Genomic DNA, 14,611 nt, shown 5'->3' with positions numbered 1-14,611 from the left:
GCTTTTCAGCCTGATGGGCCTTTTATTTCTGTTGGGCTATTGACACTAATGAAACACGTCTTTCAGAATAATTAGAAGAGACATGACTTTATTCTGTGGAAATTAAATTAAACTAAATGTTTTATTTTTTATGCAAAATAACCCATTTTTTTTCTAAGAAAGAGTTTATGAAACAAGTCAAATAGAAACAAATAGGCGGTATACAGTCAGCAGGACGTTTGTATTCATTCATTGTCGTGAATGATAAATTAAAAAGTGTGTGAACAGCGACACTTGCTGGTGATGAACAGACAGTGACTGAAACATCATCAAGACTTTTATTTATCCCACATGAAACAAATTTAACAGGCCTTTATATCAAACGATGTTCCCCATACTGTTAATAACTAAACTACAAAACTTTTAAATCATGAATATTTACCTCTTAAAATAAAGTGACAGCATGTACTTATCTGAACTATTTTATATCATGACTGTAGTGTCACAGGGGTTCCATAACATGTGACAAAAGTAGTATTGCCAAAATTTCACATCAAAGCATATATATAAATAACTGAAAACAAGCGGGGCAGCGGGCCAAATCAATCGCCAGGCCACCGGGATTCCCCCCGCCGCTCCCAACAGCCAGTCCGGGCCTATCCCAAAACCAAATCCAAACCTTAAGTATTAGCGAAACGCAAAAACTGACTCTAGATTAGTGGTTGCGGATAACATCTTCCAACATCGCTTGCTGCATTCAAATGCAGTGAAAATGTAGCATGGAATTATAGTAAATAAAAAAACTTTATATTTATATAACATCCCCACTTTAGACAAAGCACCCCTACTATTATCAGAAGCTCCCTTAGAGATTTTGATCAGAAACTGGGTCTGTGTCGCATGATTTGCTTAAGTAAAACTCCTCCCACATGGACAGCAGTGGTATGGCTTCTCTCCAGTGTGGAACTCTCCTTCACTTCCATCAGGTCTTATATAAACATAAGATATCATAAAAAAATGTATTAAATGGAGACAAATGTGAAATGAAAGAAAAGTGAATAGCAGAAAGCAAGACTTCAGTGTCTACTTTTATGCAACCCATTCACACTACTAAGGCTTCAAATACCCAGATGGAACATGCGTACATCTCTGCGATGTCTGTTTAAGAGTGCTTCATCTGGAAAGCATTGCAATCTAATTAACTGATTAAAAAGAGCAGATTTACAAATATTCTAAATCATAAACATCTCAAAGACATCTGCTGACTGTCTAGGAAACGTTTTATAGATGTATTGCAGAGGAGCAAATGACCTAAAAATGACATCTTTCAGATGTAAACACAAATTAAATAGGATGATGTATGTGCGCTACCAGGGTACTGACGCTTGCGCAAGAGCCCAGCACGTCAATCTACTGACGTCAAAAGTGCCCTCTAGCGTCTTTTTACCAACACAGTTGGTTGTAAGCCCAGGGCAGTCTCATAAAGGAGGTATCACTGTCAAATTTGAGTAGCCCCAGATTGCAGTCTGGACGATGGGGCAGGGCGACAAGTTGGGGCGGATAGACGTGTTACCCTTTCCCTACATAAAGAATAGCTCCGACACAAGGGGCAGATCAAATTTAAAACAGTGGAACGATTAAAGCTGCGTTCACACTGCCAGCGACACGCAGCGACAAAACGACCTCATCTCATTCATTTTCAATGAGAGCTGGCGACTTCCGGCGACTGTTGGCGACCGGACGTGGGCGTGTCCAGCGACGTGACAAATTTGAGAAATGTTTAACTTTATGCAAATGAAGAGCGACTTTCGGGAACAACAGAAGACGGTAGAGCTTATGTGGTCCTTCTCTCTCTCAGCTCCTGCAGTGACGGAAAGATGGAGGAAAGGACTCTCCATACACACCACTAGCGACCTAACCGCCAGCCACTGGCGACATGTAGCGACAAAGTCGCTGGCAGTGTGAACGCAGCTTTAGGAGGAGGGGGAACATGAGGACGTTGTCGTTGCGTGAGGTGAGAGAAACTGGTCGGTGTAAAGATAATTAATATTTTTTTTAAATTAACTCAATGTTCAAGAATCGAATGTGGCTTAATAGCTTCAGCATAGCTCAGCAAATATGATGCACCATACTGTCTTATCAGAGACAGAACGTAAGCAGCGGGAGGCATATTGTAATGTGGTTTTCAATACATTGGCAGCTGTATTAAATTGATAAAACTCGCTCACGGGGCAGAAGGAGAGAGACGGATACTTTTTTCCTCTCTACAGCAGCAGCATGAGGCATATTAGAAGATGTCCACTACAATGCAAGCCAAATAAAATGATAAAGTTAATTTGCATTGCAGAATAAGTGCTAATAAAAATGTATGACAAACTCATCACGTGTCCCTCATTTACCTTTTAATCAAATATGTATGTGGGCCAGTATGTTGGTTCTTTTAATGTGTTTAAGCTGAAATTTCATTCTTAAGATTTTGATGTTAAATAACCTTATGACACTTATTTGCTATGCATATCTTAAGCATTAAAAATCCAATTAGTTAAAGTATTTTAGCTGCATAATAACAGTCAGCTGGAGCTGACAATTCTGTGCTGTGCACTTCAAACCAAGGGCGTAGCCAGGAAATTACTTTTGGGTGGGCCTCAATAAAAATGGATGGGCCATAATTTTTTTTTTAACCAAACTTTCCTTAACATCAGAGAATGTATGCATGTATGCATTTTTTAAAAACTATTTTATAAATATATATTTGAAGTCAAGGAATTCTCTCAAATATTCTGGGTGAGCCCACCCTTGGCTTCGCCACTGCTTCACACACATTCAGACATTGAGCTTGTTGTACCACAGCAGCGGAGCGCTGCATAATAAAACAAAAGTTTACATTTGAAGGTTACGTGAGGATTTAAAAGGGAAATAACCACACAATCTGAACATTTTAAAAGCAAATGCATGAACATGCACAAAATTATTCAGTGTGCTGATATAAACATGAGGGACCGATATGAGAGGCATGCATGCACATTTGCTTATAATCCATTGCTTATAATTAAAAGAAAATCTGTGCCGTTTTTTTTTTTGTGCTTTCTTCCTCTTCGATTACTTTTTGAGCTTTATTATCATTCAGTAATACACAGACGTAATGATTTATGTATGTCCTCATAAAACTAGAGACTAGTCTCCACTGGTGTATGCTTAGCTTGAAGCATCATACTTCTCAACACAATACACCAATAAGCTCTGCTGTAAACCAATGTAATCAGATGTGGATGGAGCTACACGTATCGCCCTGACCCAAAGTGTTTCCACACCCCATCGTCCAGACTGCACTCTGTAATACTTGTCAATTTTTGGATATAACTGCATGTGTTTAGCTGCAGCATGTTTGTTGTATTACTAGAGTTGACAGCTAGATGCACATGTTATTAGCGAATTCTCTATGTCTCTTAGAAAAGTGCTCAATCATCGTTATATAAATGGATTACGAAGAATATGACAGAATGTATATCAATTTAAATGTTAAAACAAGTAAATAATAAAGTTGATTAAATAACTACATTTCAACAATATCTATGAATCATGGCAATTATTGCAGCATGCATACTAAGAACTCTCTGGGTATTAATAACTTGGTAATCCAGGTAGAAAATGGCATAAACACAGTAAACAACTATTCTAAATAACATCAAGTATATGAACTTAATGTTTATGAAAAGAATTGACATAAAAGCATTATAACAGTAATCCAAACCATACGATAGCTTTGTGTGAGGAACATATTAAAACTGAAGGTTTTACTCGCTGAAAATCTTCCATGTCTGTGAAGACAGTGACATTCAATTTGCTCTATAATACCTGTCACATCTCATTTAAAACTTGAGCTTATCACAATCAGACACGAGACAAGCGAGAGCCAATTGCATTTGACATCAATGACGTCAGACCTGTGTTGTAGCACTTCTTGAGGCAGCACTTTTTGAATGTTAAAACGAGTGCTGGGTTTATTACGGCTGGCAATTTGGGTCTGCTCTTCACACAATGCGATCGGAACACTTGGAATACATCTGGAACGAAACATAAGAAACTTAAGAAGAGTGGAACATGAACAGAAAACAACGGATTAAACATTAACTATTAAAAGTTTCAAACGAATACATTTTGCTGACTAAACATTAACCATGGTGAATAAATGTTGCAGAGTTCAAATTAAATGAAAACATTACACCAACATATACACTGATGAGCCAAAACTTTCTGACCACTCACAAGTGAAATGAATAACATCAATCACCTCCAAACAAAGCCACATGTCAAGGTCTGGGTAGATTAGGTGGTAAGTGAATAATCAGTTCTCATAGTCAACGTGTTGAATACGACAGAAATGGGCAGGAGTAAAGACCTGAGCGACTTTGAAAAGGACCAGACAGGGTCCGAGTATCTCTGAAACGGCAAGGCTTGTGAGGTGGTCCCGGTCAGCAGTGGTGAGTACCTACTGACAGTGGTCCCAGGAGGGACAAACCACGAACTGGCAACAGGGTGTTGAGCACCCAAGGCTCATCGATGTGCGAGGGCAATGAAGGCTATCCTATCTGGTCCGAACCGAAATAAGGTCTACTGTGGCACAAGTCACAGAAGATTTCAATGATGGTTATGGGAGGAATGTGCCACAACACACAGTGTATCACTCCCTGCTGCGTATGGGACTGCGTAGCTGCAGACCAGTCAGAGTGCCCATGATGACCCCTGTCCACCATCAAAAGCACCTACAATGGGTAAATGAGTGTCAGAACTTGACCTTGGAGCAGTGGAAGTAGTCAGATAAGTCCCGTTTTCTTTTACATCACATGGAAACTGTGTACGTGTGCACCGTTTCCCTGGGGAAGTGATGGCACCAGGATCCACTGTGGAAAGACGACAAGCCTGTGGAGGGCGTGTGATGCTCTGGGCAATCTTGGGCAAGGAAACCCTGGGTCCGGCTATTCATGTGGACGTCAATTTGACACGTGCCACCTACCTAAACATCATGCAGACCAGGTACACTCCTCTTTATGGCTTTGGTATTCCCTGATGTCAGTGGCCCCTTTCAGCAGGATAATGCACCCTGCCACACTGCACACATTGTTCAGGAATGGTTTGCGGAATATGATGAAGAGTTCAAGGGGTTGCCCTGGCCTCCAAATTCCTCAGAGCTCAATCCGATTGAGCATCTGTGGGATGTGCTGAACCAACAAGTCCAATCCACGGCGTCTCCACCTTGCAACTTACAGGACTTGAAAGAACTGCTTCTAATGTCTTGGTGCCAGATACAACAGGACACTTTCAGGGGTCTTGTAGAGTCCATGCCTCGGCGGGTCAGTGCTGTTTTGGCAACACATGGAGGACCAACAGCAAATTAGGTAGGTGGTCTTAATGTTTTGGCTCATTGGTGTAATTTCACAAATAAACAGTTATGATACCCTTCGCATCAGTCTACTGATGCCAAATGTTTCTCATTAAAAAATGCATTTTCCATGTGCTTCAGTAAACTGGTACTAGAGGGCACTTTGATGCCTTGGGAGTAAGAATGCATTGTCTTATGTGATTGTTGATGTACTAAAGGTTAATTATGTTATTTTAATATCAAATCTGACAGACAGCTGCTGTACAAAGCAATGATCATTTTGGTGTCATTTATCAGTTCATGTATTATTTGTTGGTTTATCCATGTTGTTTCACAGCTCATATAAAATCCACCAAATCTGGTGAACTGCTTGAAACTTCGAGACCTTCGTGTTCCTCAGCACCATTAATGACGAATCAAGAATGGATACCAGCCTGTCTGTTCATTAAACCGGCTCCTGGATCACTCATGTTCTCACTCTCCTCTTTAACAAACTCCCTCGTGGCAGATTTCGGTTGTTCTGTTTGGATGCAGATCTTTTCTTGTAGGCTGATGGAAAATTCACAGTATTTACTGGTGCATTACTTTTTCAATATATATTATGTTTCATGTGATATTACAACTTGCACAGACAATGCAGTGAATGAACAAGTGAACTTAAACTAAGTTAAACAGCTCATTTACATGACTACATTCTTATGAATGTGCTGTCTTTGTTCATGTCGCTGATGCTTGACATGGAGTGGACTATATAATAGGACGTAAATGGTGCAATAACCGGAGAAAACCTCAGAATTAAACTGCACTTGACCCAGCACATTAGCACTTTGTGTATTCGATTTTGCCAACCCACTTGCGCACAGACTTAGCGCGTGCTTGCACGAAAATACCACAACTTCATGGCTTTGCGCGTATGACAAATCACATAGAACTGCACTTAAGACGTAACACTCTTAAGATAGGGTCCTACGTGTCATTTAGATGGCTCTTTGGTCTAAGTGGGTGGTTCTTGGCTTATTTAAGCTGCTATACAGTCCAAGCCTTTGCTGTTTGAGGCCTAGCTATGCAATACTACTAATAATGTAATCTCTAAATTTGCTTTGATGAACACGGACAAAATTCACTACAGATCATTTAAGCAAATTAACATCTTACATACTAGAGTTTACCTGACCCGAGGATGTACTTGGCTTACTTTGATGCTTACTTTGGATGATGGCTTTTTTTATATGACTCCACAGATTACTACTTTGGTTGAAACTCTTCCCACATGGAGGACAGTGGTACGGCTTCTCTCCAGTGTGGATTCTCATGTGGTTCTGAAGGTGTGCTTTACATGCAAAACTCTTTCAACATTGATCACGTGTAAGGTTTTTCTCCTGTATGAATTCTTATGTGAATCTTAAGGTGTCCTTTGTGAACTTCTTTCCACACTGAGTGCAGGTGAAAAACTTTTTAGCATTTGCTGTCTCAGTATTTTTCTATGTGAAATTGTTTTCAGTCTGTGTAAGAATTTTCAGCTCTTGACTTTCCTCCTTCACTTCCATCAGGTCTGGTTCCAACATATGAAATCATCAGAAATTAAATTCAATGAAGACAAATGTGAAATAAATAGAGGGAATAGCAGGAAGCACCAGACTCAAGTATCTATTTTCATTTTATTGTTGATGTGCTAAAAGTTAATTCTCTTATTTTCATATCAAATCTAGTTAATTGTTACTTCATAGCTCAGATAAAAACCACCAATTCTGTAGAACTGCTTGAAGCTTTGTGATTTTAAAGTTCTCAGCATCATTAATGAAGAATCAAGAGTGGACACCAACCTCTTTGTTCCTCAGTATCTTCATGTTTTATTCTGCAGGCTTCTAGATCACTCATGGTCTCACTCTCCTCTTTAACAAACCATAGTTGCATATTTCAGTTTTTCTGTTTGGATGTAGATCTATTCTTGTAGGCTGATGGTAAAATTCACAGCATTTATTTGTGGATTACTTTCCATATTATATGTTCCATGTAATATAACATCTGCACAGCTAATGCAGCAAATGAACATGTGAACTTGAACTAAGTTACCTGCTAGTCAGAATGCATTGTGAATAAACTAGGGTTGTGCCAATAGACGATGATCTCGGGGATCGACGATGGAAAGAGTGATCGCCAATAGCTGATGCCTTTGATGATGTCATGATGATATTTGGCTCGTCTTCCCATTAATGTATTAAATTATTAGGCTATTATTATTATCAAATAAATATTACAAATAATTTTCCCCACGGCACACAGACACGGGCTTGAAGAAACACACTTTATTATATTATTAAGAACAGATGACAGAAAAGTCGTCTATGCGCATGTATGACACGTTGTTTGTACGGAGGCGTGCAGTATGCCTCTTTCTTCATTTATGTCTTCTGAATTTTTTTTGCAAGAACAGTATCGTCTATGAGTGCCACAAATGACCTCAGACATCTCAGATCAGGAGGTGCTTTGAGCTCAGTTTGCTTTATTTCCACAGGACCGTTCATTGTGACCACAACTCTGCAGCATATACATCTGTGATTAAAACATAAAATAATACAAAAACACATTCACCTCAAACCATGACTTATATTTCAGTGATATGTTAAGTTATATTTGACATTTATAATTGTTATTATGTCTTCATTTGTGCAAGTAATTTTCCGCTTGCATGTTTAGACGGATACTTGCCTAACGGTAAATGGAAAGGTGGGTACTTATATATATATATATATATATATATATATATATATATATATTTTATTTTTTTTTCAGTTTCATTTGAATTTTTAGTTAAAATAAATAAAAAATAAAGTTCAAAGTTTGAAACTTAATTGTGTAGGCTTAACCGTAACCCTGCTTAACGAAAATTAACGAAATTCCACTTCTTCCGCTAGTCTGTGGCAGCCCATTGAACCATCTATTTTAAAGTTATGAAATTTGGCACACAGATACAGGCCATTCTCAACATTTCTCATGGCACATTTGGTGTCTCTTACTCAAACTTACTTAAACGCCACCAACAATTCAAATTTGCACACACGTTTTGGCCTATAACATTTGAACCATTAGCCTAGAAACAAAATGTTTTTCTTGTGATTGCTTGGGTCATGGCGAGTCCCATTTTGTTAGCTCCGCCCTCTACATTTTCCGCTATTTTTAATTTTCTGTAAAACCTACTTATTCAAACCTCTCCGCATGTCTGATTTGCTCAAAATTTAACAAAGTTATGGAATTCATGATGATAGACCAACGAAACATCAACGAAAATCGACAGTGAGCACGGCAAAATGGAAGTGAGGCCATTTTTTCGAAATACTTTGGCACAGGGGTCGGCAACCTATGGCACACGAAGGGGTAATCACTGGCATGCCAGCAATGGTGAGAGAAGAGTAGACTATTTTATTTATATGAAATTCCACACATGCATTCCAATCTACATCTTGATGTAATCCTTCCTCATAATCATGCAGCGTGTTTTCATGAGCTGAATGGGAGGCTAAACAAAAAGTTTAAATGTGATGAGACTGAGGGGGCCTGGGTAGATCAGCGGTAAAAGATGCTGGCTACCACACCTGGAGTCGCTAGTTCGAATCCCAGGGTGTGCTGAGTGACTCCAGCCAGGTCTCCTAAGCAACCAAATTGGCCCAGTTGCTAGGGAGGGTAGAGTCACATGGGATAACCTCCTCGTGGTCCCCACAATGTGGTTCGTTCTCGGTGGGGCGCGTGGAGAGTTGAGCGTGGATGCCGCGGTGGGTGGCGTGAAGCCTCCACATGTGCTATGTCTCCGTGGCAAAGTGCTCAACAAGCCACTTGATAAGATGTGCGGGTTGACGGTCTCAGACACGGAGGCAGCTGGGATTCGTCCTCTGCCACCTGGATTGAGGCGAATCACTACATGACCATGAGGACTTAAATTGGCATTGGGAATTGGGCATTCCAAATTGGGTGAAAAATTTAAAAAAAAAAGTTACGAAACTGGAGGATTCCCAACAGACTCGTGCAGCGTATGCAAGCCATTTGCGTGTCACGAGCCTGCAGCTCTTGCACAGCCATTGAAATTAAAAAAAATGGCACTACATTTCAAAAACGTTAGCAACCCCTGCTTTGGCATATTGAAGCAAACCTTGGTATATGTCATAGCCATCATGCCCCGAGGGTATCTGAGCAGTTTCAGAACAGCGCCACCTACTGGCCAAGAAATATAAAAATGTCCTTTTGCTTATAACTTCTGAATAGTTTGGCCTAAAATGATACAGAGTAAAATGATAGGTTGGCCATATTGGGTGTCAGCCATTTGGAATTTTGTTGTAAAATGCTGTATTTTACAAATGCATTGCCATAAAGTTATGAAAATTTGTGTATGTCATTAGGGCCATGTCCTGAAGGTACTCAAACTTTGGGACCAGTGCCACCTAGTGGTCAAAAGATATTATGAAACGCTTTTAACTTTTGATTAATTTGGCCTATTGTCATTAGACTTGTGTCAATGGCTTTTTTTGGGTCATGCAGAGTATGATGATACCAAATTTGCAATGGTCGTCCATACTTCCTGTCCGCCATTTTGAATTGAATTAAAAACACACTTTTTGGGGAGCCGCGTGGCGCCATGCGAGGGTCAGACATGTGAATGGCGAGCTCTGCATACTTTGCTAGTTTTTAATACTTTTTGTATCATAGGGTGTATCGAGATTCGATACACCCTGTTCCATAACTGTTCTATGAAGACAATATCTCAAAGAATTCAAAATCCTCAGGCTCTGGAGACATTAAAAGACACTTACGTGCTCAAGCTGACACCCCTGACTAGGCCGCAGGCCAGGGACTCAATTTGGACGGTGCAGCGGAAGGGATTCAGCGTCAACAGTCGAGCAAGTCAGCAATGCTGGCGAAGGTCATTGCGGAATTGGAGGATCTTGCGGTAATATGTCGATCGATCACTGCCATGGAGACGAAATTCACCGAGTTGGTTACAAGAATGGGGGACGTCGAGAAACGGATTGATTATCTGGAGTCATCGGAGAGGGAATTAGCTGCTAATCTGCTAGCGACCAAGATAGACTTGCAACACAATTGGGAAAAATTGGAAGACCTTGAGAATTGTAATCAGCGAAAATAACATACGAATTGTTGGAATTCCTGAGAACGAAGAAGGCCGAGATATGGTGAAATTCCTAGACGAGCTCTTTCCGAGTCTGCTCAACATAACAGGCCATACGTTGGAAATCGAGCGAGCTCACAGGGTCCTGGCTCAGACATCTGCTGAGCAAGACAGGCCCCAATCAATTCTGGCCAAATTTCTGAGATCATCCGATAAAGATCTTGTGTTACGCGAGGCGAGGAGTAAAGGAAGGCTTTCTTGGAAGAACCCCAAAATTTTCTTGTTCCCAGACTTGCTAATTCGACAAGAGAGAAACGTGACTGATTCAAGGAATGCAAGAAACTCTTACATCAACAGAAGGTCACTTTTGCACTTATGTTCCCAGCCAAATTGAGAATAGATACTAATGATGGCCGCAAAACATTTACATGCCCACAACAAGCATTGTCCTTCATAAAGTCAATGGAATGAGTAAGTTATTGTGTGATGCTCTTGATACAGCCGAGTGGACCTGACTCACTGAACATTCACTTGACCATCCGAGGAAGCTGAGCGCCTTCTTTGTTTCTTTTTGTGTTGGTTCCGCCTAGTGGCTGGAGTTTGTTTTGTGGAATAACGCTCCTTCGGGAAAGTTTGTGGAGGTATCTGTACGTTCTTTGTACTTATGCCTCCTATTGGATGGAGTTTCTTTTGTGGAATATTTCTTGCAAATCATTAGAGTGATTAAAGCATCTGTTCCACTCATGTAATGGCCGAATGGGCCGGCTCAATGAACGGCCCTTTTTTTGTATTTTTTTCAATTATATATATATATATATATATATATATATATATATATATATATATATATATATAACTCGGAGGAACACACCTTCGGGACAGTTATGTGGATGAATCTACACGTTCCTTGTGTTTATCCCACCTAATGGCTGGAGTTTGTTTGATAGATTATCTTCTGTTGTGTAATTCTCTTTTACACATTTTTGTATAGAAACACTGGACTTGAGCAATCCGACGGCAAAGTTGTCATGGGGGCTCTCATAGGCGTACATGGACTGTGTGAGTTTAGAAGGATGGACGCCGGTTGGCGCTGTCGTGTGCGGGGTTAATGCGCAGGTTTTTCTTTTTTCTGTTTTTTTTGTTTTTTGTTCTGGGGAAAGTTCGGGGGTTGATTGTTGCACCAATATGGAATGTGGTCTTTATAATTTTGTTTTTGACACAAATTTGTTAATGAAGTGGTGCAAAGTGCAATTTGCTATTTTCCTGAGAACTCGTCATTGCGCTAAGACATCTGAAAACCGTGTCTATTCTTGGCGCAAAGTCTAAACTCAGTTCCTGCATTTGCAGTTTGGAGATTCTACTAGTAGGTGGTAATAAAAGTTAATGTCCAATCTCTGAGAGTACAGTGGAACATTAAATTATGTCCCTGACAATCACTGTTGACACTAGTCTTGATTTATGTTTCAATACATGAATACGATTATTATACTTGCATTCTCTATAAATTTAGCAGAGCCTACATCCAATTAGTCCTGACGAGCACCACATTTTCCATACTTATATAAGGAGCGTGTCACTGTCATAGAAATATGCCTGACATTAAACAAGGACGTAGTTAATGTGCAAAAGTACTGTATTGCATACAGTCTATTTACACTACCAACTTCTTATGAATGTGCCTTCCTTGTTTCTATCACTGCTGCTTGACAAGGAATGGACTATATAATAGGACGCAGATGGTGCATTAACCAGAGAAGAACCTCTGAATTAAATTTCACTTGACCCAACACATTAGTGCTTTATGTGAACGATTTCACCAACCCACTTACGCTTAGATTTTGCGTATGCTTGCACGAAAATACCAAAACTTTATGGCCATGCCTACTGACCTTGCGTGTGCACTTATACGTTGCACTCTTAAGAAAGGACCCTACGTGTCATTTAGGTGGCTCTTCAAGTCTAAGTGGGTGGTTCTTGGCCAATTTTAGCTGCTAAATGATCCAGACCTTTGCTGTTTAAGTCAAAGATCAGACTATACAAGATTACTAATATTGTGACCTCTGAATTTGCTTCAAAGGAACCAGGACAAACTTCACTATAGGTAATTTAAGCAAATTAACATCTTACTTGAACCTAGGGATGCACCGATACCACTTTTTCTCTTCCGATCCGATATCAGAAATCTCAGTATCGGCCGATACCGATCCCAAGCCGATACCAGTGTTGTTGTTTTTTGCATAATCAGTTTAGAATATCTTTACATTATTGTGTGGAACTAATTGTGAGTACTCTTTAATATGTAAAGAAACACAAACCTCTAACTACACATTATTTCAATATAAATGTATAGCTTATTAATAAACACTTTATTATTAACTAGTATACTGGATAATGTAGCAGCAAAATTAACAGTAATTCCAGTATAAGTCTTCAGTAGAACAGAAACCAGTGTTTTATTTTTGCCTTTTTTGTTTTTGTTTTTATGGTTCTTTTATGTCATTTTTGGAGCTTGACAGTAACATGACTACCACACAGTATCGGATTTGGATCGGGCTCGTCGGACCGATACCCGATCCATCTAAAAGCTCCAGTATCGGAGCCGATACCGATCCAGGTATTGGATTGGTGCATCCCTACTTGAACCTGACCAGAAGATGATTTTAGCTCACTTTGACAACTTTGGATGATGCAATTAATGTCTCATTAGATGACTTGCTTGGGTGAAACTCTTCCCACATGAAGTGCAGTGGTCCGGCTTCTCTCCGCTGTGGATCCTCTCATGTGTTTTCAGGTTTGATGAACAAGTGATTCTCTTGTCACAGTGTGGGTTTTTCTCCAGTGTGAATTCTCTGGAGCATTTTCAATTCACCGGCTCTAGTAAAAGTCTTCCCAGACTCAAAGCACATATGATCCTTTACATCAGTGTGCATTTTCTGGTGCATTATCAAACTGTCCAGCTGTGAAAAACCCTTTCCACAAATACTACAGATGTGATGCTTCACTTTCAAGTGTTTCTTCAGGGCTGATTCCACTCTAAAATGTTTACCACACTGATCACAGTTAAATTGTCTTTCTCCAGTGTGAGAGAGCAGATGATTGTAAAGATATTTTGACAGAGCAAAACTCTTTCCACACTGATCACATGTGTACGGTTTCTCTCCAGTGTGAATTCTCATGTGATTTGTAAGACTTACTTGACATCTGAATCTCTTCCCACAATGATGGCACGTGTACGGCTTCTCTCCAGCGTGGATTTTCACGTGGTTGTTAAAGTGTGATTTTTGTTTGAAACTCCTTCCACATTGATCACATGTGTACGGCTTCTCTCCAGTGTGGATTCTCACATGACTGTTAAAGTTTCCTTTTTGTCTGAAACTCTTTCCACACTGATGACATGTGAAAGGTTTCTCTCCAGTATGAATTATCATGTGACTCTTAAGGTATTGTTGACGTGTAAAACTCTCTCTGCACAGCTGGCATGTGAAAGGTTTCTCTCCAGTATGAATTATCATGTGCCTCTTGAGGCTTGCTCCACATGTGAAACTCTCTCCGCACTGATGACATGTGAAAGGTTTCTCTCCAGTGTGGATTCTCATATGCTTCATAAGATTTCCTTTTTGTGTAAAACTCTTTCCACACTGTTCACACGAGTGTGGTTTCTCTTCAGTGTGGATTCTCATGTGACTCTTAAGGTTTCCTTTTTGTTTGAAACTCTTTCCACATTGATAACATGTGAAAGGTTTCTCTCCAGTGTGAACCCTCATGTGACTCTTAAGGTATTGTTGATGTGTGAAACTCTTTCCACACTGATCACATGTGAAAGGTTTCTCTCCAGTGTGGATTCTCATGTGATATGTAAGGTTTCCGTTTTGTGCAAAACTCTTTCCACACTGATTACATGTGTACGGCTTCTCTCCAGTATGAACTCTCATGTGAATCTCAAGGTGTCCTGTACATATGAAACTCTTTCCACACTGACTGCAGGTGAAAGAGTTTTTGGCTTCTGCTCTGTCAGTATTTTTCTGTTTGAACTTGTTTTCAGTCTGTGAAAGTATTTCCAGCTCTTGACTTTCCTCCTTCACTTCCATCAGATCTACAATGAACATATGAAATCATCAGTAATTACATTTAAA

The 14,611-nt window shown here is 39.9% G+C and overlaps 1 pseudogene; it reads right to left on the bottom strand.

The window, feature by feature from the left end:
• Positions 1-353: 353 nt before the first annotated feature.
• The window catches only part of LOC127438050 (zinc finger protein 234-like), a 173,643-nt pseudogene continuing 159,385 nt past the window's right edge, over positions 354-14,611 (bottom strand).

The sequence above is a fragment of the Myxocyprinus asiaticus genome, chromosome 49 (assembly GCF_019703515.2).
Source record: "Myxocyprinus asiaticus isolate MX2 ecotype Aquarium Trade chromosome 49, UBuf_Myxa_2, whole genome shotgun sequence".
Classification (NCBI taxonomy): domain Eukaryota; kingdom Metazoa; phylum Chordata; class Actinopteri; order Cypriniformes; family Catostomidae; genus Myxocyprinus; species Myxocyprinus asiaticus.
This window is presented reverse-complemented; position numbering and strand designations above follow the sequence as displayed.